The 26613-nt window shown below is 43.1% G+C and overlaps 1 protein-coding gene across 6 annotated transcripts in view; it reads right to left on the reverse strand.

The window, feature by feature from the left end:
* rbms3 (RNA binding motif, single stranded interacting protein) overlaps nt 1-26613 on the reverse strand; it is a 1271925-nt gene that overhangs the window by 601548 nt on the left and 643764 nt on the right. The gene's annotated exons all lie outside the window — the stretch shown is intronic.

The raw sequence follows: 26613 nt of genomic DNA on the forward strand, positions 1-26613 counted from the left end.
GTAAATAAATTTCTTTCAACATCAGAAGACAAATGTTGATATTCAGTTATTAAAAGTATTCTTTTTTATTATTTGCCTCCAGCTATTCCAGAATCAAAACATGATTTCAACAGATACAGTCATTACTTTTATCTGCTGCCCACGTTCATTAGTGGCCAATGATATGCAATTGCTCTTTGTCCTACTTTAATGTTAAATTTCAGACTGTCAAATAAAGATTGCAGCCATCAATAATTTAATTATGTCAGATGTGGAAATTAGTGATTATCTGGCTCTTCATGTGAGCTGACACAGGGTCACTTTATACCTTCACCTCTGCCCCACATAGCTCAAGGCAATGGAATGAAGGAGTCTGAGAATTTCCCTGTCAATTCAAACCCTATTCAATTTCTGCAAACCTGGCTCTGTCTCCTTCTCCAAGTTACCTCTAACCTCAAGCAGAAACCTCTGGAATGCATTCACCAAGAACTCCAGAGACCACCAACGCTCTGTTTTTCACAAAGCAAATAACGTACACACACAAATAACGGACATCTCCTCACAACGCATTTGTGTCTAGACCTGTAGAAATTTACTCCGGTGCTGGACTGGAACCTCACTGGATCACATTCTTTTTTTCTGGAAATTGTGGGGGTGAAATTGGTCAACGCCAGTTGTGCAAAATAGGCTGATAGAGAATCGGTGGCCTGTTTTACACTGCGTCCAGTTTTCTGTTCAATTGCAGTCAATGGACAAGAAAATCAAGCATGGTATAAAACGGGCCACCGATTCTTCATCAGCCCATTTTGCGCTATTGGCATTGACCAATTTCACCCTGTTTCTCAAACCTGTTAAAGTAATGGTGTTACAAATCCATCACAGTGGGGCGGGGGGGGGGGGGGCCTTGACCAATACATGCTATATCAGACACTGTGTGTAAATTAATGTCAGAACATCACCCACTGTAACCAAACAGAATAAAGGGCCATGATGGACTGGAAAAAGTAATTAAGCCATTGTTCACTGTGCATTGCTTTTGATGAGCTCCAAAATGAAAGCTTCCTCTGAGGTAACCTTATATCATAATCCACACCATCCACACTGAGGCCACATGGTGACATTTTGGAAGAGTCCACAAACAATGACTTGCATTTATATATCACCTTTAATGTATAAAACATCTGAAGGCACTTCACAGAGCTGTAATCAGACAAAGTGGGGGTCAAGCCATAGATGGAAATATTAGGAGGGGTCACCAAAAGAATTGTCAAAAGAGGTGCGTTTTAAGGAGGGCCTTAAGCAAAGAGAGAGAGGTGAAGACGCAGAGGGGTTTAGGAGGGGAATTCGAGAGTGTGGGGCCAAGGCAGCTGAAGGCATGGCCGCCAATGTCGGGACGAAGGAAGGGGCCGGGGGGGGGGGGAATGCATGAAAGGCCAGTGTCAGAGGAGTGGAGAGTTCAGGGGTGCATTGTAGACCTGGAGGAGATTACTGAGATAGGGAGCAGATAGACTTTGAAGGGACTTAAACAAAGGATAAATATTTTAAATTGGAAGTGTTAGGGGACTGGGAAACTATGTAGGTCAGCAAGGACAGGGATGATTGGTGAGTTGGACCAAGAGCGGGAAAGGATATTGGCAGCAGAGTCTTGGATGAGCTGAAGTTTACTGAGAATGGGAGGCTGGAGTCTGGAGGAGACAAAGGCATGGATGAGGGTTTAGCGGCAGATGGGCAGAGGCAGGGGTGGAGGTGGGCAATGTTACAGAGGTGAAAGTAGGTGGTCTTTATGATGGAAAGGATACGGGGTCAGAAGCTCAGCTCTAGGTCAAATAGGAAGCCAAGGTTCCAAACAGTCTGGTTCAGCCTGAGACAATGGTCAAGAAAGGGGAGGGAATTGCTGGTAAGGTGGCTTCAGTCTGCCCAAAGTTTAACTGGAGGAAATTGCGGCTTATCCAAGACTGGATATCAGACAAGTAGTTAAGAAAGATTCAATGACACAATCTGTCTGAGCTTCAGAACTAGAATAATGTTCCAGTGGCACCCCATCACAGACTTCAAATACATCAGAGTGGGTCACTTCATTCCATATTAAGATGCATTAAAAAGTTCTATGTCATACTATATCAATGTGAAAAAGCATTATAAAATTGTCAAAGTTTACCTGCAATACTAGTTATGCCTGTAGCTGCCAGTATGATAGGAGTTTGCAATGTTAAATGTCACGTAACGTTAGCTGCCAGAACAATAGCTGCCAAATAAGAATGCTAACATCCAAAAAAATTTGTCTGCATGCAGAGGCAGGGTGTGACCACTGAATGTCACTGTGGAGGAGACTAATTCCCAGACCCTTCATCGTGTTTGCCAGCAGTCATGTTGGTGCAAGTTTTTTTTTTATTCGTTCATGGAATGTGGGCGTCGCTGGCAAGGCCAAAATTTATTGCCCATCCCTAATTGCCCTTGAGAAGGTGGTGATGATCCGCCTTCTTGAGCCACTGCAGTCCGTGTGGTGAAGGTTCTCCCACAGTGCTGTTAGGAAGGAAGTTCCAGGGTTTTGACCCAGTGATGATGAAGGAACAGCAATATATTTCCAAGTAAGGATGGTGTGTGACTTGGAGGGGAACATGCAGGTGGTGTTGTTCCCATGTGCCTGCTGCCCTTGTCTTTCTAGGTGGTAGAGGTCGCGGGTTTGGGAGGTGCTGTCGAAGAAGCCTTGGCGAGTTGCTGCAGTGCATCCTGTGGATGGTACTCACTGCGGCCACGGTACACTGGTGGTGAAGGGAGTGAATGTTTACGGTGGTGGATGGGGTGCCAATCAAACGGGCTGCTTTGTCCTGGATAGTGTCGAGCTTCTTGAGTTTTGTTGGAGCTGCACTCATCCAGGCAAGTGGAGAGTATTCCATCACACTCCTGACTTGTGCCTTGTAGATGGTGGAAAGGCTTTGGGGAGTCAGGAGTTGAGTCACTTGCCACAGAATTCCCAGCCTCTGACCTGTTCTTGTAGCCACAGTATTTTTGTGACTGGTCCAGTTAAGTTTCTGGTCAATGGTGACCCCCCAGGATGTTGATGGTGGGGGATTCGGCGATGGTAATGCCGTTGAATGTCAAGGGGAGGTGGTTAGATTCTCTCTTGTTGGAGATGGTCATAACCTGGCACTTGTCTGGCGTGAATGTTACTTGCCACTTATCAGCCCAAGCCTGGATGTTGTCCAGGTCTTGCTGCATGCGGGCACGGACTGCTTCATTATCTGAGCGGTTGCAAATGCAACTGAATACTGTGCAATCATCAGCGAACATCCCCATTACTGACCTTATGATGGAGGGAAGATCATTGATGAAGCAGCTGAAGATGGTTGGGTGTACGATACTGCCCTGAGGAACCCCTGGAGCAATGTCCTGGAGCTGAGATGATTGGCCTGCAACAACCATTACCACCTTCCTTTGTGCTAGGTATGACTCCAGCCACTGGAGAGTTTCCCCCTTGATTTCCATTAACTTCAATTTTACTAGGGCTCCTTGGTGCCACACTCGGTCAAATGCTGCCTTGATGTCAAGGGCAGTCACTCTCACCTCACCTCTGGAATTCAGCACTTTTGTCCATGTTTGGACCAAGGCTGTAATGAGGTCTGGCGCTGAATGGTCCTGGTGGAACCCAAAGTGAGCATCAGTGAGCAGGTTATTGGTGGTAAATGCCTTCTGATAGCACTGTCGACGACACCTTCCATCACTTTGCTGATGATTGAGAGTCGACTGATGGGACAGTAATTGGCCGGATTGGATTTTTCCTGCTTTTTCCGGACAGGACATACCTGGGTAATTTTCCACATTGTCGGGTAGATGCCAGTGTTGTTGCTGTACTGGGACAGCTTGGCTAGAGGCGCAGCTAGTTCTGGAGCTACAAGTCTTCAGCACTACAGCCGGGATGTTGTCGGGGCCCATAAGCTTTGTTGTATCCAGTGCACTCAGCCATTTCTTGATATCACGTGGAGTGAATCGAATTGGCTGAAGACTGGCTTCTGTGATGGTGGGGATATCGGGAGGAGGCCGAGATGGATCATCTCCGCACTTCTGGCTGAAGATGGTTGCAAACACTTCAGCCTTGTCTTTTGCACTCACAAGTGAAGTAAAAATTAATTAGTTTAAAAGTAAATGATATATTTTGAAATAACTAATCCCCCCTCCTTACAACACTCACAGAATTAATTCCACCCCATCCTGCTAGCTGACTCACCTTTGCATTATCAAAATGCACCACCTCTGCCCACCTGCTCCCTCAGCTACCCCACTAGCAGATTTGCCTGCCGACATTGTTGCCCAGCCCCTGCAGCCAGCTAGGATGTCTGCCCTCCTTCCCCCTGGATCAAAATGGGTCCTCTGAAACTGTTCACCGCCATCACTAGTCATTCAAACATCCTTCATCCCCTCCCCCCTCCAATCCACCTCCACCATCCCACTCCTCACCTTCCCCCTATCTGGATACAGTTATCCCCACCTCGAATCCTGCTTGACCTGCATGTAGCACTTGAGCTTGACTTCCTATGTGTAATGCCAAGGGTGATCAACTGGTGGAAATAATTTTTTGAAACAATCCACACACAGGGGTGAGCAATCAGAATGTGCAAAGAATGGAAAGTGTGATGTTAAATTCCATAAAGATCTGTCCCATTAAAAAGCTTCAGAGTGCTGCAGGGGAAGGAAAGTACTGGAATTCTGGATTTGGGCTCAAGTCTGCCATTAATGTGACTGAGAGTACTGCCAGCTGGATGCTGGATTTTGTTCACTCTGACCTGCAGTTGGCAGTAATTTCTTGGCCTCCAATGTAGATGTAAATCTGTAAAATGAATTAGACACACTCCTTCCAAAGACTCTGCTTTCTTCATTTCTGGAATCAGCTCTATGCATACTGGGCATTTTTTTTAAGTTTGGTTTTTGGCAAAGAAAAGTTTGCAGAGGGAAACATGTTGAGAAACCCTGTCACCCCAACTACAAGAAAGACGGCTGCCTAACTAGAAGCCTCCAGCCAGTCTGCCCGATGAGTGTTCAGCCATTAGGAAACACCCTTTAAATTGAAAGAAATGACATTCTTTTACAACTGAGCCACCTTCAAAGAATGAGAAAAGCTAAGCTCTCCTTATCTGATCCCAGGCAGCTGCGGTGTTTCAAAGTCCTCTTCCAAAACAAAGACTTTGGAAACCTGTTTTGAATTCCAGAACAATCCAAGCTGTGTCAATGCATCACATGTTAATTTTTATAAAGTTTCAAATACTCAGCTTCTGAATATTTTAGTCAATCCAACCATTTGTTAAGCATTTTAATGTAAGTACGGAAAATGGAAACCTCCTGACAGACGGCAAAAGCCTCTGAGGTTTGTTGTATCACATGCATATACTGCACATACATTGAGAGATATATATGCCCAGAGTCACACATATCCACATACACACACGCGTGTACTGCATAGACACAATGGGGGTTAAATTCGATAACCCCTGAATCCGGGTGTAGGGGTTATCGAATTAACGCACGCCCATTTTTTGAGATGCAGGCAGCACGTGAGATTCGTGCTGCCTGGTCATTTACCTGATATCTGCGAGCAGCCAGGCCTAGCTGCACTGTTGAGTGGCTGCTCACCAGCAGGGGGGCCCCAATATCGCACGAGTGGCCAGCATCATGGAAAGGCAGTCTGCACCTCTTAAAGGCAATCTGCACCTCTTATTTGCAAAATATAAGATACGGGTCCGCACGGAGTCTGAACAGAAATCAGACATCGCACACGTAAAACACAGATGAAGGTCCTGTCCCTATGTTTACAAACTGTTGAGTTATGTTAAAACATTGAATAAAGGTTGCGCACTACTAAATCCCACATCCTCCAATCTGCACGCCAGACCTCACCAATCTGCCGATCTGAGTTTGTACCAGGCCTGTGAGAGAGCGTGCATCAAGGTTCTCTGATGATGCACTAGAGGCCTTGGTGCAAGAGGTGGACAGAAGGAGGGACATCCTATATCCACAGTGGGGCAAGAGGCCCTCCAGACATATGCTCAAGAGGCATTGGGAGGCAGTAGGGGACGAAGTCAATGCCAAGCTCGTAGCACCATGCACATGGATGCAGTGCAGGAAGGCATTTGACATGAGTGGTCAAGGTGAGTGAGGTCAATTGTCAAGTGACATCTCCTACCAACTGCATCACCAGCCGCAACCACTGCACCATGCACTACACCCCCCACCACCCACCTACCAACAAACTCTTTCAATCAGTACTCAACTCTTTCAATCAGATGCTTCCTCTCACTCTCTCACATTATCACTGTTGCAAGCCACCTGCCCACAACTCACAGGCCACACACACACTGGCAGCTATTCAACCATGACAGGCACATCACCCAAACATCCTGCATGACATTCACCAACACACATCCCGCTTTCTTGCAGGAGAAGGTGGCTCATAACAGGAGGCAGCAAGTGGCAGTGGCTCCATGGAACATGAACCTGCTGTCCTCTCTCAGGACGACAGCACCCCTGCCACTCTGCCACTCTGCCAGCGCCCTTGCTGTTGCCTGTCAGCTAATCAGCCCATTCCCTGGAGAGCATTGAAACTTTATTATAGGAACATAGGAAGACAGGAACAGGAGTAGGTCATTTAGCCCCTCGAGCCTGTTCCGCCATTCAATGAGATTATGGGTGATCTGTGACCTAACTCCATATACCCGCCTGAGCCCCATATCCCTTAATACCTTTGGTTAACAACAATCTGTCAATCTCAGATTTAAAATTAACAATTGAGTTAGCATCAACTGCCATTTACAGAATAGTGTTCCAAACTTCTCCCACCCTTTGCGTGTAGAAGCATTTCCTAACTTCACTCCTGCAAGTCCAGGCTCTAACTTTTAGGCTATGTCCCCTAGTCCTTGTATTCAAGTATAGGAGACCTCCAAAAACAGGTACAAATGCATCAGCAGCCAGAAGCAATAATCCAGCAACTAACCTGTATATTCTGCATGATCCCTTTAAATAGCACTAGTTGGGGGGGGGGGGCGGGTCCTCCATGTTGTTTATGACCTGTTCAGCTGTGCGAGGCTAAGACAGTGCGTTGGCTGGAGCATGGAGTTCCAAAATCGTATCTATCCCTTTAAATCAGTGTTACGCACTGATCTAATGCATGTTCTCCCTACTTTACATGCTGCCGATGTTCGTTATCTGCGCATGCGCTAACACCATTGCCAAGATTATGCAGTCCAATTTATAGCCCATACTCTACAGACACACTCCAACACTTTAAGTGACATTGTGGCTCAATTAGTAGCACTCTTATCTCTGAGTCAGAAGATTATGGGTTCAAGCCTCACTTCCGGGCTTGAGCACACCATCTGAGCTGACTTTTGGGTGAGATGTTAAACTGAGGCCCTATGTGCCCTCTCAGGTGGACATAAAAGATCTCATAACACTGTTTGAAAAAGATCAGGGGAGTTCTCCCAGTGTCCAGGTCAACATTTATCCACCAATCAACATCACTAAAACAGATTAACTAGAGATTTATCTCATTGCTGTTTGTGGGATCTTGCAGTGTGCAATTCAGTTGTTGTGTTTGCCTATGATAATACAAAAGTAATTAATTGGCTATGAAGTGCTTTAAGAAAAGGTGCTATACTAATGGAAATTATTTCTTTTAAAGCACTCATTCACGTAAAGAGAGATGTCTCAGAGCACTTTACAGGTCATTGGACAGAGAGTGGACACGGACCCGGAGTGTGAAAAGGCAAAAGGGTTGGGAAGGCTAAAGATAAGATAGGAAATGAGAGGTAAATGGGTGAACAAGAAGGAATGGAAAAGGGACAGCAAAGAGGTTAAGGGCAGAAGAGTAAGGAGAAAGAACCTGAGGAGGGGTCTGTACGTTTAATGAGGACACAGGAGATTTTAGAAAAGACCAACGGGGGCTTAAGTAGCTGGGACCAGACCATAGTCAAAAAAGGGAGAAAATACATTTTTGATAGACAAAAGGAATAATAAAAATAAAACCTATGGTTCAATTGAATCCACAGGTGAAAATTCAATTGAGTCATGAGTTTTTAAAATATTATTCCTCTTCTTATCACTTAAGGATACCTCTGCAAACATGGAGGGAGATGATGAAGTGGCGGTGTTGAGAGAGGGAGTTCCAGAGAAGAGTGGCTGAAGGAACAGTCAGCAAAGGGCGATGGATGGAGTGCTGGATGAGCAGCAGGCCAGTGTCAGAGGAGCTGGAAGGTGCTCATAGGAATGTATAGCTGGAAAAGATCTCTGAGGCAGGATGGGAGGTCATGCAAGGGTATGAAGACAAGTTGGAGGATCATAAAATCAACATCCTGCTTACATGCTCAATATTGGAATGCCTTTTCTGAACTGAGAGAAGCAGAGGTGTGAGCCTTGTACCTTGATACATGAATGTAAACAGACACAAATACACATGCACACTCTCATGAACACAGGCATGCAAACCATATGCAGACATCTGCAAATGTACAAGTACTCATATTCAGTGCACATATGTACATACACAAATATGTGCGCACACATAAATACGTACATACATATAAGTACACGAACACACATATCATCTTTTCCTTGGCCTGGATGACCTTGGCAACCATCTTTTAATGCTACTGAACTGCTTTTTCTTCTTCCACCACTCATGCTCTCCTGCTTACGGCATTTTGTCAACAAAAACAAAACTTTAGCTTGGTAATCCAATACATTTCTCTCAGAGCCAATATTCTGCATAAGGAAAGTGCAGTTTTTGCTTCTATAGTTGATCAAGTTCTGTAATCACTCCACTTTTCATTAGAGCAGTATAGCAGGCACAAGGTCGACAGATTTACTGCTTTCAGCTCCTGAATAAAGGCAAACTGCCATCATTAGACAACCACTTTAAGTGCAGTGTACGGCGAGGGGATGAGGGTAGTTCCGTTTACATCTAGGTCAGTATTTTTTCTGTTATTTTCTTACTAATTCCAATGTCATGAGAGAAACTGGAGTCAAAATCGAGACAGTGAGCTTGTCTGTTTATCGGCATGCAGGAAGGAAAGGGTAGGCTCAAGAAAGCATGAAAATATCGAGGACTCAGAGGCAGGCAATGAGGGGTTAGGAGAAAAGGAATTAGAGAGCGAAAAACTCAGATGTGAAATTGGAACTGAGAGGGAAATGGCTAAACAAGAATGAATGGAGAAGAGACAGCACAGAGGCAAAGTGCAAAGTAAGGAGGCAGAACCTGAAAGGAAATCTGACAGTTTGATGAAGACGCAGAGATTTTAAAAAAGAACATAGGGATTGAGGGGCCCTGAGCAGATAGTACCAGCCTGTAGCCAAAAAGGGAGAAAAGGTATTTTTGATAAGAAAAGGAACAATAAAAAATAATACCTCATGACTCAATTGAAAGCACTAGACTTGCCCCATATGGATATATAAGCCAGGCTCTTCTGTCATACTGCCAGGTTCCCTCCAGAATTTGTCAGGAAGCATTATCAATGTTGCACGAATGTTGTTTCTCTATTAAAGTGCACACTATGCCCATGTAAATTTTTTTCCCTTCCACATTGAACAGGAAATGTCCAGTTTTGGATACAGGAGGGACTGACCTCCATTTTTAAGTGTGCATCACTCAAAAGTTTATACAAGATTTCCTGTTAAAACTACTACCCTCATCTCAAGAGTAAAGGGCAGAACTTGCCAGAGTTCTTCACTTAATAGGTTTCACATATTTTGACGATAAAGGGAAGACACACCCACGCACAAAGGATTCCAAGGAAAGAAGCCAAGGCCAAGATGCTAAGAATCTAATATGAACTGGGCCTGACTAATGTAAAATATGTAGTCCTTTAACAAGAGGCAGTTTTTGACCAGGGTCTAAAAGTGAAAGGATGGATTGGCCAGACACTCGATACAGAATGAACTCTCACAGCTGGTCACATTGCATTTCATGTTGGCTCAGTCTAATTATAACTTCCAGCTCTTGAAATTAAGAAGTTTCTTTCAACATTCTATTCACTTTTTCTTTTTACTGTCGTCATCAACATACAGCAAATGTTCGTTCTCCACCAGGATCGAGACAAATGCCTCAAGTCTTAAAGAGGCACTTTCTTCATGAAACAGTAATTGACAAAACTCTTTAATATGATTACAAACACACAGCACAATGATGCAAATCAGGTCAAAATGCATCATTAGGTCACTTGTGGAGCTATTCAAATTATATGGAGTAAAAATAATGTAGCAGTTTGGCAACCTGGCTAACTGTCCAGGGCCTAAAGACAAGATAGCTGCATTGAGTGGTTACGCAGTAGAATTGCGTCTCACCCTACTATGTGACATCACTTATCTTGTGCCTTGTAGTATAGTGTACTGCAAGTGTGGTACGTCCAGAAAAACCAACTGTCACTTAGCCAGTCATTCAATTCCGCTGGAAATAGGGCCACGGTACGACACATCGAGACATTAGGCTTGAGCAGGCTGGGGTTGGAAACTATCACAAATCAAAATGACTTCTGTACCAACGACACAAGCAGCAGAAACTTGTACCACCCATGCCAGATGGTTGCAAGATTGAGCACACCTGGCCATGATCCTGAGTCTGATTAGTTCTTGGCTGGGCTTCTGGATACAGCTGCTAAACTTCACTAAGACTCCCCGCTTCAGGAGGGAGAGAGAGAGGCGCACAGTAGGTGTGCCTTGCATCTACTTTCAGCTGACTGCAGGGAGGCGTAGTCAGTGCTTGAAACGTAGAAATTATATCACAGGAGATGGCCATTAAGCCCATTTGTGCCTCTTTGCCACTACTGTGGAGAACTTTATGTCCAGACTGTACTCTGGACGAAGGAAGCTGCAGCTCCTGGAAGGAGAAAAGGTGGCGATAAAGCCCAATACATTGTTATGAAATTTTAAAAAAGCATTTGCTGTATGAGCTAAGCTTCTTTGGCAGCCCACCAGGCTCTTTCAAAATTTCAGCTGGAAATATTATGCCTGCACACAGTACTGTTTGTTCCTCCATCAGTCAAAATGCCAGCTCCACCCACTTGAACTCTCTGCCCTTCCACTTAGAACAGAAAATGTCTAATGGCTGAAAAGGAGGGATAACCGACATTTTTAGATTTGTAGTATACGGCACTCGCAATAAAAATATTTCTGGGCAAAAGCTGTCATTCGTTCCTATCAATAAGAGAACCTCCATGCAGACCAATTTAAGAAAAAAAGATCATTTAGTTCCCCCGATAGCTTAGTGGGGAAATTCCCTAACTGATATGGTACTGAGCCTTACAGCCCAGGAAGTTCACAGGTTCAATCCTTGGTCTGCACTGAGTTAGTTGATTGCAAGCAGAGCAGGAGTTCAAGCATTACAATTGACTCAATAACCTGAGGTAAGCAGATGGGGCAAGGGGGGGAAATCAGCCAGGATTCTTGCTTTTGACCACTGTCCCGTGATGCTTGCTGGAAGGTGCGTGTACGTAGAAGTCAGTGAGGATAGGATGGGGGTACAATGTGATGCTGTCAACGATTCAATACCTTGCTGACACTCATTGTCTTGGCTCACACATGAACAATGGTCACATGGGCAGGAGAAGGTTGTATCTTCAGAAGAGGGGAGAAAATCGGAGGGGTTAATAAAACAGTGACAAAGATCAGTACAGACGACGTAGCCTAAATTCAATGCAAAAAAGGTTCAAAGTGTCTCCTCCTGCGCTAAAATTTCTAAAAGATCAGGCAGGCCATTCAGCACTTCAAGCTCATCCTTACACAGAAAACAATGATTCTCCCATCACGGAGTCTAACTACTTCTTAAATTACACTAAAGTTTCACCTCTTGTTGTCTGTACTGTCGCACAAAATTAAATGTTAGCATGTTCCTTAAAGTGTGACATTGTTGTAGCTTCAATGCTGCACTTTCCTTTTAGTTGAAGGATACATTTTGACCAGCATGCTCTTTTGCAGACTGAGGACTTTAAGCTTCATGACACAAACCAGGCCTACCATGCAATTACTCAGATCTGTTTAAAATGTCTGAGGATAAGTAGCACAAAAATACTAATGTGATATGTTTAATAAGTATTCTCTGGCTCTGGTTCAGTAACCACAGTTTAATGCAGGGCAACTTACCCAAACTAAATCGCACAGTACACTTTAGGAAGAGACACTGTCTTACAAAAGTATGACATGTATCCCCCAAGCATTAATCAACTGGACAGCTAAAAGCTAAGGAAGAGATAAGTGGAGTATGATTGCATAATGTAAGAAAATGCTATTTTAAAAATTCCAAATAAATTAGAGCTTTGACAGTATCACAGCTAAATAGCTTTCTTAAAAAAATTGTGATGACTTTCGACAGTTGGTTGCAACATAGTAATCAATACAAATGTAGGACTATAACAACAGCTTGAGGTTTAAGGAGAGATTTTCCTGCGTCTTGGCTCAGGGTTTGTCTGGCCACAGCGAAAATGGGAAAATCGAACAGGTCATAAGAACATTAGAAATAGGAGCAGGAATAGGACATACGGCCCCTCGAGCCTGCTCTGCCATTCAATCAGATCATGGCTGATCTTCAACCTCAACTCCACTTTCCCGCCCGATCCCCATATCCCTTGATTCTCTTAGTGTTCAAAAATCTGTCAATCGCAGCCTTGAAGATAGTCAACGACTCAGCATCCACAGCCCTCTGGGGTAGAGAATTCCAAAGATTCACAACCCTCTGAGTGAAGAAATTCCTCCTCATCTCAGTCCTAAATGGCCGATCCCTAATCCTGAGACTGTATCCCCTAGTTCTAGACTCTCCAGCCAGGGAAAACAGCCTCTCAGCATCTACTCTGTCAAGCCTTCTCAGAATCTTATATGTTTCAATGAGATCACCTCTCATTCTTCTAAACTCCAGAGTATTGGCCCATTCTACTCAATCTCTCCTCATAGGTCAACCCTCTCATCCCAGGAATCAATTGCAATGAACCTTCGTTGCACTGCCTCTAAGGCAAGTATATCCTTCCTTAGGTAAGGAGACCAAAACTGTACACAGTGCTCCAGGTGTGGTCTCACCAAAGCCCTGTACAATTGCAGCAAGATTTCCTTACTCTTGTACTCCAACCCCTTGCAATAAAGGCCTTCCCAATTGCTTGCTGTACCTGCATGTTAACTTTCTGTGTTTCATGTACAAGGACACCTAAATCTCTCTGAACACCAACATTTAATAGTTTCTCACCATTTAAAAAATATTCTGTTTTTTTCCTTTTTACATACTTGTGGAAGCACTTACAATCTGTTTTTATATTTTGTGCTAGTTTATTCTCATATTCTATTTTCTCCCTCTTTACTGATTTTTTGGTCATCCTTTGCTGGTTTCTAAAACTCTCCCAATCCTCAGGCTTATACTCCATCTGCCACCTTCTCACCCACTCACTTACTCACTTAACCTGTCTATATCCCTTTGCAGACTCTTTGGGCTCGATTTTAAAAATAAAAAACAGGTGGGTTGGGGGCCGGAGGGCATTGAAAATTGCCACCATTTCAGACCCGCCCCCTACTGACCTCCAACCTGCCCATTTCCGGTTTTCATGGGGGGCGGGACGAGGGCCGGGCGACCAACCCGCTCCCAGGAGGCAGGTCGGGCCTTAAAACCTTTCAAGTAGGCGTCAGGCCTCCATTTTTCACTAATTCCCGATTTCACCGGGATTCCCGGGCCTTCTGTTTTACGCCTCGTGAAAGAAGGCGAGAAGGCCCGAGAGTAACAGGTAGGTGCCTAGAAAGGCACAGCTAATGGGTCTGTAGGAGCAGGAGTGCGCCCCCCAGGCCCAACAAGCCTACTTGCAATGACCACCCCCACCCTGATTGCAGACCCTCCCCCAATCGTGGACCCCTCCCCCCCCAGATCGCAGACCCCCAACCCCGACCCCCATCCTCCCCCCTCCGACCCCTGATCCCGATTGTCCCCCTCCGACCCGTGAATCCGATCCGTCGACCCCAGTCCTCCCCCTCCGACCTCCGATCCCCTGACCCCAATCCTCCCCCTCCGACTCGCGAACCCGATCATCCGAACCCGATCCTCCTTCTCTGACCCCCCTGACCCCAATCCTCCCCTGCAACCCCGATCCTCCCCCTCAACGATCGTGGACCCCTGCAATGACCCCAATCCCATCCCCCATGACTCGCGACCCCCCGTGCCCACTTTTGCCCACCTATGCCTACCCGTGTCCCTTGCCCACTCGTGCCCCTTGCCCACCCTTCCCCCTTGCCCACCATGCCCCTTGCCTCCTTGCCCACGCATACCCCCACTCCCCCCCCCCACCCCCTGTGCCTCCCCCATCCATGCAAACGAAGATTTACCTTCAGACTTACCTGAAGACATCCTCTCCCTGAATGGTCTCCCGTCCGACTGGTACCAGCCTGTCAATCAGCCGGTCAGTCGGAGAGGAAACCGACTAAAAAAAGACAAAATTATGTCAAAATCGTACGGATGTCCGGGAAACCCGTACTAATGTGATTAATAAAAAGACATGAAATACAGTTTCAACTATCGGTCCGAGAATTTCTGTGTAAATCATAGGCCAGTGCTGGGTTCCACTGTGTGCAAAAATCAAAATGCAGGTAAAATGAAGATCTGAAATTTCAAAATAAAGAGAATGCTGGCAATGGGTAGCAGGCCAGTCAACATCCGAGAGAGAGCTTGACATCTCAGAACAGACCCTCAGTCCGAACGAAGGATCCCACCCTGGCAATTTCCCACCTTTTCCCCCTCAGATACTATGCAACTTGATGTGCATTTGCAGCATTTTCTGTTTTATTTTAGTTTGCCTGCACATTTTGTGGTACTGTTCTCTGTTGTACTCTCCCCCTTCCCTCCCCCTTCTTGCTTTTACATTCCCAGCTCCGTTTTAAAATCATCCTCTTTGTGTTCTCCTTACAATTTACTTTCCCACCCAGCTTTGTATCATCAGCAAACTTGGATAGATTACACATGGTCCCTTCATCTATGTCATTAATATAGATTGTAAGTAGCTGAGGCCAAGCACAGATCCTTGCGGTATCTCACTAATTACAGCCTGCCAACCTGAAAATTATCTGTTTATTCCTATCCTCTTTTCTATCCACTAACCAATCCGCTAATATATCACCCCAACCCCAAGAGCCCTTATCTTGTGTACCAACCTTTCGTGTGGCACTTTATTGAATGCCTTTTGGAAATCCAAATATACTACATCCACTGGCTCCCCTTTATCTACCCTGCTAGTTACATCCTCAAAAAACTTTAATAGATTTGTCAAACATGATTTCCCTTTCATAAAACCATGTTGACTCTGCCTAATTATATAATGATTTTCTACGTGCCCTGTTACCACGTCCATAATAATGGATTCCAGCATTTTCCTGATGACTGTGTCAGGCTAACTGGCCTGTAGTTTCCTGTTTTCTCTCTCCCTTCTTTCTTGCTACCTTTCAATCCATGGGGACTGTTCTAGAATCTAGGGAATTTTGGAAGATCACAACCAATGCATCCACTATCTCTGCAGCCACCTCTTTTAAAACCCTAGTATGTAGGCCATCAGGTCCAGGGGATTTATTGGCTCTTAGTCCCATTAATTTCTCCAGTACTTTTACTTTACTAATCTTAATTACTTTAAGTTCTTCACTCTCATTAGCCCCTTGGTTCCCCACTATTTCTGGTATGTTTTTTGTGACGTCTACTTTGAAAACAGATACAAAATATTTGTTTAATGTCTCTGCCATTTCCTGATTCCCCATTATAATTTCTCCTGGCTCAGCCTCTAAGGGACTCATGTTTACTTTTGCTAATCTATTTTTTACATACTTGTGGAAGCTCTTACAATCCATTTTTATATTTTGTGCTAGTTTATTCTCATATTCTATTTTCTCCCTCTTTACCAATTTTTTGGTCATCCTTTGCTGGTTTCTAAAACTCTCCCAATCCTCAGGCTTACTACTCTTCTTGGCATTATAATTGTTGGTGTCCCATTTTTTGAAATCATTTACAGTGAGCTGCATTGTCTGATTATGTGGGGTTTTGTTCTTTCCTAAAGCAAGATATGGATGCATGATATTTTACAAATGATATTGGATGCAAACATTGTTTTAACTGTTGGTATTTTAAGCAAGCAAATAGAATTCAGAGGAAGCTTGAACAATCCTAGCCCACAGCCTTGAATAAATGATTTTTTCTTTTTTTTTGTCAATTTTATCCCTTCATGTACAGAAGGAATTGACTGCTCACTGGGTGCCAGGCGCATGGCTTAGTTAAACTCGCTTAGCCATCACAATGGAGGTGAAGAGGGGTACTTTGTTTGGCAGGAATGATAGGCAGGCATAGCCAATCCAAAACATTCTAGAACACTTCTTACAAAATACAAGCCAGTTTTGTTGCCTCTTCATCGAATCACACAGCAGGCCATTTAGCCCATAGTCCCACTCCCCTTCTCTTTTCCCATAGCCCTGCAAATTTCTCCTTTATCCAATTCCCTTTTGAAAGTTACCACTGAATATGCTTCCGCCACCCTTTCCAGGCAATGTATTCCAGATCATAACAACAATATTCATCAAAAGCATATATGTAGATTGCTAAGCTGTGGACTGCATTATTGAAGTATAGTGATTTCCACCCATGAGCAGTTAGTTGGAAATGTTATCGGACACATCAAAAAAAATACAGGGAGAATATAAAATTATAAAGCATGGAATGAGAAAAATCTAAACCACCAATCAAGCTAGTTTCTTCTGCAGACCAAGTAAATCTGCTCTAACGTGGACTCCACTCAAGCCAAGATTAAGTGAATTGGACAACTGGCCTCTCTAATCACTGAGCAAGTTTGTTTAATGAGTAGCTCAATCTTCAATGCCAACTTTACCCATAAACTGACCTACTCTATTTTGAAGGAAACAGTAAAAAGAACAAATGTCTCATTTTGAATGGGATCTGTTATGGTATTACTACTTGCTCTCGGGGTGCGGTAGGGTTGCCAACCTCCAGGAATTAATGACTACTCTCCAGGACACTGCTGCGAGCAACGCGGGAGAAAAATCATAGGGGCATTAAAAAAAGTGTTCATTGAAAAAAATTCTTTGAACACTTTTGTTTACTAGTTATAAAAATATTGGACATGGAGGAAAAGGCTGTTTGACTGTCAGTCAAGAATTATCCAATTGCATAATGAAGAGTCTATTCGCTTTCCAATTGGCGTGGAAGGGATGTGCACCGCGAGGATGGGCGTGTTGGGCAACCTACAGCATGAGTGTGGGGGTGGGGCGGTTGGAGGCAGGAGGTCATGTGATGGCACCTCCAGGAATATGTCCAACCAGAGTTGGCAACCCTAGGATGTGGGCAAGTCCTCATTTATTGCTCATTCCTAGCTGCCCTGAGAAGGTGGCGGTGGGCCTTCTGCTTGAACCGCTGCAGTCCTTGTGGTGCTGGTGTTGAACAATTTTCAGGAAGCTGTCTGAACTTTAACAGTCATATTATATAGCAATGTTTGTATGAATGAGGCTGTCCAAGCAGTTCTTTGCTAACATTAAGAGGGTGAATTTCCATGGGGGCTCTCCCACTCGACCACTGTAATTTTGGCAGAAAAGCCACAGAACTCCCCCCCTCCCACCCAAATAATGTCTGCAGCACTTCCACCAAAGTTATGCCGGACTGGTGAGAGAATCCCCACGGAAATTCACCTCCTAAGATCTTAACTGGCGTTTGAAAACCATTGGGTGAAACTGCAATGCGTGCGCAGAGCTCCACTTTCTGACCAGAGACTGAGGTGCGGCCCGCTGAATAACTGTGCGTAAGTGGCTCACACAATTATATAGCAGTCTCAAACTGGTAACTGCAGTGTAGCAGAGCCATAACGTAGTGTCTCACAAACTGTGCTGACAATCACTGCCAGGAATTAATGGCACAGTATCTATGTCAGCACAGTTTGTAAACACCAGTGATCTCATCAGCAACAAATATTTGAATTATTTCTGTCAATGTAATTATAAGTAAACCAAATTAGGTTTGCCAAACAAGCAATGTGGAGGGGGACGGGGGAAATGTTCTCTGTGTATTAGGTGCAGCAAAATTGTGATGTTGTCTTTCATGAATGTATTTAGCGTTTCATTGCATCTAGTGCACAGAGGAAATCTTCCCCCATGGTGATGTAAATCACATCAAAACACAGCACACTGTCACTTGTGCATGTCTTGATTAAAAATAACAGCTCTTCTCCCTCTAGGAACAAATCGGGGAATGGTGCATAGTTGAAGGAGAGGGAGGGGATCCAAAAAAGCCAAGAAATTTAAAACTAACAAGTGTGCTCACTGCCATTTTCTTTGTTAACCCATTGGCACAACTAGTCTGAAAAAATGAGGGGGGGAAGGGGAGCACATCAGAGGCCTTGTGTCTTGAGGGCATTAGTGAAACCCGCACAAATTGCAACAAGGCTTGTTCAATCTGATAGTGAAGGTGTAAATTGTTACCAACTCATCTGCTTTACTGGGCGGTGAAGATGATCCCAGTGTGTTCCTGGAATCTGCAAGGTCTTGCTTCTCTGTTTATGAGAATGTCAGATTTGTTTTTTTTATCTTGGACTAATGTCACAGAGACCAGCCTTTTTCTAATGCTGTGCTAACAGACTGACTTGCTGTACATTTGCTGCTTGGAGGTCACAAGGACACTGTGGCACAGGTTCCCATTGAGCTTTTAACTAGTCTCAGCACATTTTGCTTTATAACCAGAAGGTATTGCTTATGATCACTGCTGTAGGCAAGTTCAAAACTAAACAGCAGGCCTAATATGCCCCACCACTCAATGATATTCCATTCGATAAATCAGCTGCAAGAAAGGAAAATGGATTATCCAAACCTTGGATCTTCATCTGTATTAGAGCTCAGAAACTAATTACGATAAATAGTTCTTCACAATCCACTTCCATTATCAAAGTTTATTCCACAGAGTTGCCCCATAATCAAAAATGTAACAAGATCAAATGTTTGCACTCTTATCAGTGCACTCTCAGTAGCCCCTGTTCCCTTGCTTTACGATTCAGAATCACTGCCGAGGCAGCCTGGAATCAGACATCATAAATGCATTGTGATGTCATAAATGGCATGTGGATTGTGTGCAGAACTCCCATTTCATGGAGCAGAACAATGGGATCACAGAAGGGGAAGTTCGGCACAAAATGTCTGCTCTCATGTCACCACTAACCAGCAGGTCCAAAACAGAAAATAGACAGCAAGAGATAAGTAGAATATCTTGTATTTATAGGCACTATAATGACACAGTGGTAAGTGTTCATGTTTCTCCCTTTGTAACATTTAGGATCATAGGGGCAATGCAACAGTACACACCTCACCTCTAAAAGACCTAACCTATTAAAATGCTACATTTTCTTCAATTAACTTTTATTTAACATCAGTATGGTTTCTTAGTTGATAGTCTGGTGAATCTTGTTTATTATCCAATAATTATCTAGGTGTCCTGCCAACAAACACCACCAACTAACAGTTTAACTGCTCATTCATCTCATTGTGCATAAAATGGTTGTCATATTTGCCTACATAACAGTCAATGCGCTTCAAAGTAATTCAATGTAAAGCAATTTGAGATGTTTCAGAGAGACATGGTAAAGTATCATATTAATGTAATTCTACTTTATCTCATTTTTCTTTAGTTTATTTCTTCCTCTCTCTTTAGGCGAAGTCAAGCAACCTGTTCCCAAGCCACTCTTAATGATGAACTTGACAGAGCTGGCTGACAGGAGATATGCAACAGTGACCAAATGTGACTCATCTTCTAATTGTTCCTCTCTCCCTATATTCAACAGCCCATCTGTCTCCTGCCAACAGCACACCTTAGATTGGGAACTCACAATGTCTACAATCTAACACACTGTGATGCAATGCATTGGACTGCCAACGTACTGAGTCACTTTAACTTAGTGTATTTTCACATTTGTACATTTGATTTGATAAATATGTTCAAGGTGCACTGTCCACTTGTTCAGCCAGCCTTTCCTGGTATTCAATGTCTGGTACAGCTAAAGCTGCAGGTGGTGAACCTATTGTACTGTTCCCTAGGCCACATGCTGCCAACCCACATGGGACAGGAATTTGCTGCTGCAGCCTCCTCGAGGATGGTGATCATCCAAAATGGCAGGGTCCAGCGGAGAGGCCGGAGTAGCTCCTTCACGTTTCCTTGTTCTTTTTATTTTCTTAAAGGTACTTTAATGGAAAATAAATTGAAATTTTACACTTCAATAAAATAGCTATGCAAGCCATTCTAACAGCAACAAACCACATCTTGGCATGCTAACTCGTGCAAGAGTTAACTCTGCCCGTCAGTCCAACTGGGACTGTTTCATGTTCTAGCTACGTGGGAGAGAAAAGCTTCCTCAGTGAGCGAGCTTTGTTCTCTTCGTTGTGTTTTTCAATGATTTTGGGATAGGGTGGTAGTGCTAAAAATAGCAAGAGAACCTCTTGGTTTGCCATGGAAGATCTGTGACGATGTGAATGGCATTTACATGATTTGCAGGATAGATGTGGGGGGGTAGATTTTAATCTTGACCACATGGGCAGTAATCTGGCAGAGTGGATCATCTGCCCGTTATAGAACCTGCCCGATTTTCATTCCATTGATTGGCCGGGTTCTATGACGGGTGGACAATCCACTCTGTCAGATTACCGCACATGTGGTGAAGACGAAAGTTTATCATGTGATATAGAATCATAGAAAGGTCACAGCACGGAAGGAGGCTATTTGGCCCATCGAGTCCGTACCGGCTCTATGCAAGAGCAATCCAGCTAGTACCACTACCCCGCCCTTTCTCTGTAACCCTGCAAATTCTTTCCTTTCAAGTACTTATCCAGTTCCCTTTTTAAGGCCATGATTGAATCTGCCTCCACCACCCCCTCAGGCAGTGCATTCCAGATCCCAACCACTCGCTGTGTAAAAAAGTTTCTCCTCATTTCACCTTTGGTTCTTTTGCCAATCACCTTCAATCTATGTCCTCTGGTTCTTGACCCTTCCACCAACGGGAACAGTTTCTCTCTATCTACTCTGTCCAGGCCCTTCATGATTTTGAATTTCTCTCTGCAGAATATCTCTACAGAATAGAGGATTAGTACTAAGTGCTGCAAAATACTTTGAGAACATAGACACATAGGCTGCAAAAAAGCCACATAAATTTGGTTTGCTACAAAAACAGCATTGAAGTGTGAACATTAGAGAACTACACCATGCTTACTGAGATTCATCCAACACTTTCCAGTAGCCAAAGAGTAAAAATGCTACCCAATTATAGGTTTGACAAGCACCATCATGAAATGAAGCAGCTTTCTACATTAATATTTTAACTTTACTTATTTCATGGTTGAACACTGTGTCCAAGACCTCCTAGTGATCCACTGGATCTAATACCAGAGTTTAGTAGCATATTGAGTTCAAAGGTATACTTGAAGGCATGGCCCTCCACTGGCCTCATGCTTGAGTATTATTCTGAAAGAGACATCCTCACCCTGCATAATTTATTTTGTTAAAAAAAATATTTATGTTAAAAATCTTTTTTTAATTAAAAAAACTGCTTGCCATGTGCTGGCTAGCTTCCTGATTGGACACATTTATGAAGCATTGAAATATGATAACATTTTACCCAGGATTGACTACCACCCCCACCCTGAGTGCTTTCATGTCTGGGATCAGTTCCACTTTCAGCAATTTATCATTGAGTCTTCTATTTACTGTAGAACCCCATTCGTCTGGCATAATGAAGGTCTCCCCACCAATGGACAACCAAGAACCTCCCCAAGCTTAGGCTGGCATAGTGAGGTTTTAGCTTCTGATCGGCCAATTTGGCTAATCAGTTTCCAACATGTGTTACTGGCAGATATCAAATTGAACCTGGAAACTTCCTGGTCTGGTTGGCTCCCTATGGCTCCAAAGGCAGTGTATTGGAAGGAGTTGCCCTGTATATTGACTAGAAGTATATAAATCTTGCTGCAGATAGTTTGACAGGAGGAAATTTTAAACACAAATAAATGACCACATTTTGTGGTTTTCACACCCACTGGCTTTTCTCCCTGGTGACTTTTTAAAGATTCCCCACTGGTCCCAAGGCCACCTTACACTCAAATGTACTTGTCACAGTCATGGATAAAATCCTTGAAACTTCTGTTATCTGCATTTCTAAGTAGAGTCCCTGATGGAATCAGAACCATTCCATCCTGATGACACACATCCTGAGGGGATTAGAAGATGTCTGTGTCCCCTCCCCAGCCAAGCTGTCCTACCATTCCGTCTGAAGGAGATAACGTAATTATAAAAAATACCACAACAGTCAAAGCACAGAAATCTCAGAATAAAGTTATTTTTGTAAAAGAGCACATACTGTACAATGCAAATTTAAAATTCACACCGACATTGTCTTCTGTTACTGGCCTTGCATTTCATAACTATGTAGAGATTATCCAGATCAGAAATCACCAGCTTTGTCTGTTGAATGACCATTCATCCTATTTCCCCTTTTCATCAGTTTTAAAAATCTACAAATGTTCACACATCTACAGGCCAACTAAAAAGCAGCTTCCATTTCTGTTGTATCTGCCATTAATGTGTTCGGAGGGCCGACACTTTCTAAAATCAATTTTAACAGGAAGTTAGAAAAAGGAGGGTGGCAGTTTTTGTGTGTGTGGGGGAAGAAAACTTGCAAAAATGCAGAATGAAACACTGTTCCCCAAGTAAATCCTGCATGTAGTAGATGAATGATAGAGTTACACAGTTTTTTCAAACAAATATCTAGTCTTTTAAGTTGCTAAATAGACACCCTCCAACCCAGATCAGCCTCATACAATCCTATAAATAAAAATGGAATCAAAAAAATTCTCATCCTTCTCGGTTCAGAATATTTTCCGTCAAACAACAAAAAAATCAAACATCACCACTGATTGCAGAGAACATTCCGACCCAGCCCATCCTCCCCTTCAAAACAGGAAATAGTGGCAATGAAAAGGTTTTGAATTTTTATTTTACAATTAATCATATTGTTACACACTGGGTTTATAAATACTGTGGTTTTGCATTTTTCAACCTTTAAATTTAGGAGTTAAGAGTGACCTTCCTCCAGTTGACAGTAAACTGTTTGAATCTGGAAATATCAGTCCTGGAGATATATTTTACAGTATATAGGTTGAGAGCATCTCTGTGTCCTGTCCACTCCTGGCTGCACTCCAGGTTGCAGATGGCGAGAGAAGGCAGTTTGAAATTTGTGCTTGCTTGATGAATTGCTCCCTCCATCTGACCCTGGCTCCACACTAGGCACTAAACATAATCTGAATAACACAAGGCAACGAAGCCTTGTCAGGTTGGCTGGTATTTGGAATCCCTGCGCCAAGGCCCTTCTGTGAGACCAGATGGTGGAGCAGGGGATATAGCAAATGTGGTAAAAAGTAATCAGACTGCGAAATGAGCAGACAATAGGGGGTCTTCAGTGACTTGACACTACAGAAGTGACACAGGTTGTAAAATCAAATCATAGCCGGCACAGACACACTGACACATTTTGTGCATTAGCTTCATATTAGACAGGGTGTCTGTACAACAAGTGTCTTTTTTTAAATTCTGAGTACAGACAGTTTCAATTCAATAACTTTTCAATGTCACTCTCCCAGCTTCTCTGGGCAACGCAAGTCAAATTGATAGAGGGAAGTACACAGAATGGTCAGATTAGCAAGACCAAAGAAATCATACTTTGTAAGTTTAAAGGAAAGGGGCATAATGCAGTGACTCATACCTGGTAATGATACTGCACCACCATCTTATCGTAAACCAGCAAGCTCGCTGATTTTACAGGGGATCTCGTCCTGCCTTTGGAATGGTTTAAAAATGTTCAATAACGTGGTTTAAATTAATGATCAGGCAGCATACCTGTTCTTAAAGAAAAATAGAAAATTCTACAAATACACAGCACTGTCTGTCGGTATCTGTGGATAGGTTAATGATTCAGGTGCAAACCTTGTTTAGGGTGTATTTCCAGCATTTTCTGTTTTTATTTCAGACTTCCAGCATTTGTAGGGTTTTTTCCTGCTTTTAAACTCATCTTAAAATATAACACTTGAACTCGCCAATGTCAGCATCGCATGTCCCTTATAATCCTACTAAAGAGACTGTCTGATCTCTCTTTAGTAAATAATTTAAAATCTTGCAAGTTAGGACTCCCAGTAAACACATCAAAAATGTGGCCTAAAATTTGTTCTGCATGGGGACATTCTTACCGCCCCCCCCCCCCTCCGCCACTACCCCACTGTTGGCCTGGGTCACTCCCCTCAGTTCATGCGGTCAAGCCAGCTCGCAGCAGTGGTGATGTTTTTTGGTATAAATTGGAATAATAACTAGCTGTGAAACAAACTGCATTTATTTATTTACCAAAACAGCACCACAATTGCAATGCTTCTATACCTTTTTAGGCCATGTTTAGATTTACTCAGGAGAGTACACAGGAAGCTGTTTAATGTTCCACAAGAACGTGTTGGAATATTTTGGTAAAAGACAGTATCAGGAGCTGAGAGCTCTGATCGCTTTAGAATAGCAATCTCATTATAGAATTACCTTGTACACTGGCCTATATTAAAATGAGAGTGTTGTAACTTTGGCTTTATTATAGGATAGCTATAAACAAGACCACTAGATTAACAAAGGTCACAAAGTTGCAAGGCAGCATCAGACGGATTTTTTTTCTGAAGCAACATGCCCAAATTGAAAAATATATGAGCGCCCGCTGCTTTATGAGAATGAACATGGTTCCAGGACAAAACGTTAAACTCTCCTTAATTTGACTGACTGTCATCAGTCCAGGGCACTAATGTTCTGTGACTGGTTCAGTTTATACATGTTGCAAAATGGCCGAACCTACTGTCCTACTTGAAACACCAATGAACACTAAATGGGTACTACTAACAGTAGCAATAAACATAGTGATGCCAAACTGGCATCAACTTCAACGTGCTAATGTCAGACCACACCGAATCACTGGTCATCAAATCAGAAAGCAGCACACTTGTAGAGAACACACATTCCATTTTGAATCAAATAGGTATCATTGGTTTTGCTTTGCTACAGTACACAGGCTGAATCACAGAGCTGGAACACCACAGTCCAGACATGCAGTGTGCAAAACCAGCATTACTGTAAACCCCAGGGGAAGGGGAGGAGGAATTTGTAACTCTATCCTCTTTCAAACCAACAGTAGAGAATTTTTTTTTTAAAGCTGAGAGTGATGGATATTGTAACTGTCCTGCGTGTGGAAATATACTTTATAGGTTTTTTAAAAATTAAAAAAGGCTTTTCAATGAATATTGCACCAGTTATTTAATATTATGTTCTCATTTTAAAATAGATTTCATGTTTTCAAAAATGCAAAAGAATATTGTTCAAAATAATATTTCAGGTATTATTAAATCATTGTTTTCAAATGCATACATACAATCTAACACCCATTCCTTAGACAAAGTGTACTGCAGAAATATGGGGCTCATGTATAAATAAATGTAACACTGTCCACATTTGGTGTATTTTCTGATGTGTGACATCAATACAAGTGCAAGGAGATTCTCAATGTTCTTCATTACAAATCATTCCTGACCTCTAAAAGCTGGTTTACTTACAATTTAAACCATGCTGTCTAAACTGTGCTGCACAACTGCTCTCTCAGGTTTTTAGCCTGTCAGTAGCATTCAATCAAAAAGAGCTGAAGAAAAACACTACGTATTTACTTACATTGACTGGAGTAACATACACAAAAAGCAGCTCCTTTAATTAGAATAGGGAATCTAATCAAGACATAACCACTGTTCGGAAGAGCAGGTTTTATTGATCAAATAACAAAACCGAGTCCAGCAAAAAATGTTTAAAAAAGAAATGACCAGTTACTGGGGGCTGATGGCAGTGAGATTAAAATTAGCATCACACATATCAAAGGCTTCATAGTCACTAAACACCAAAAAAGGTGAAATAGTGACAAAATGTAACTGTTATTCTCTGCTGCCTGTCAGAGAGTGCCAAATTCTTTTATTTAAAAGCTATCTGTGTTCAAACTGCTAAAGTGAGTAAGAGTCTCTATCCCCTTGAAGAAGGCTGGGAAAGAAGGATCCCAGATCCAGACCAAGCCCTGCTACAATTGCACTTGAACTGGGACCTCAGCTGGTATTATTAAAATGGCCCGGGAGCTGATGACTAGCTTTCCAGTTAATAAAAACCAGATGTTTTCCTTCTGCTCTGCTAACATGCGCTCTGGGTTACTTTGTGGACTGTGGCGCATGTGGTTTTTTTTGCTCTGCGCTCAGACATCTTAAAAACAGAAAACAGAGAGTAAACATTTTTTTAAAAAAAACAATTATAAGGATGATTGAGACCGTGCACATTTTACTGCTATATTTGATCCATGCTTTAAAAACACAGGACTGCAGGCACTGTAGCAGCCAGCACAGCCCAAAGCAGCCAACAGGGTGTAGGCTGAACGCTCGCAGAGATCACATTCTCTGGAAATCGACCTTGAAGGGAAAAAAAACCTTGTAAAACGCTGTATAATAGTGAGGGAAATAAAACCAGCTGGATCGTACAACGAGCAAAGCCAGGCTGACTTTCCAAAAGCAGTA

Source organism: Heptranchias perlo, chromosome 2 (assembly GCF_035084215.1).
Source record: "Heptranchias perlo isolate sHepPer1 chromosome 2, sHepPer1.hap1, whole genome shotgun sequence".
Taxonomy (NCBI): domain Eukaryota; kingdom Metazoa; phylum Chordata; class Chondrichthyes; order Hexanchiformes; family Hexanchidae; genus Heptranchias; species Heptranchias perlo.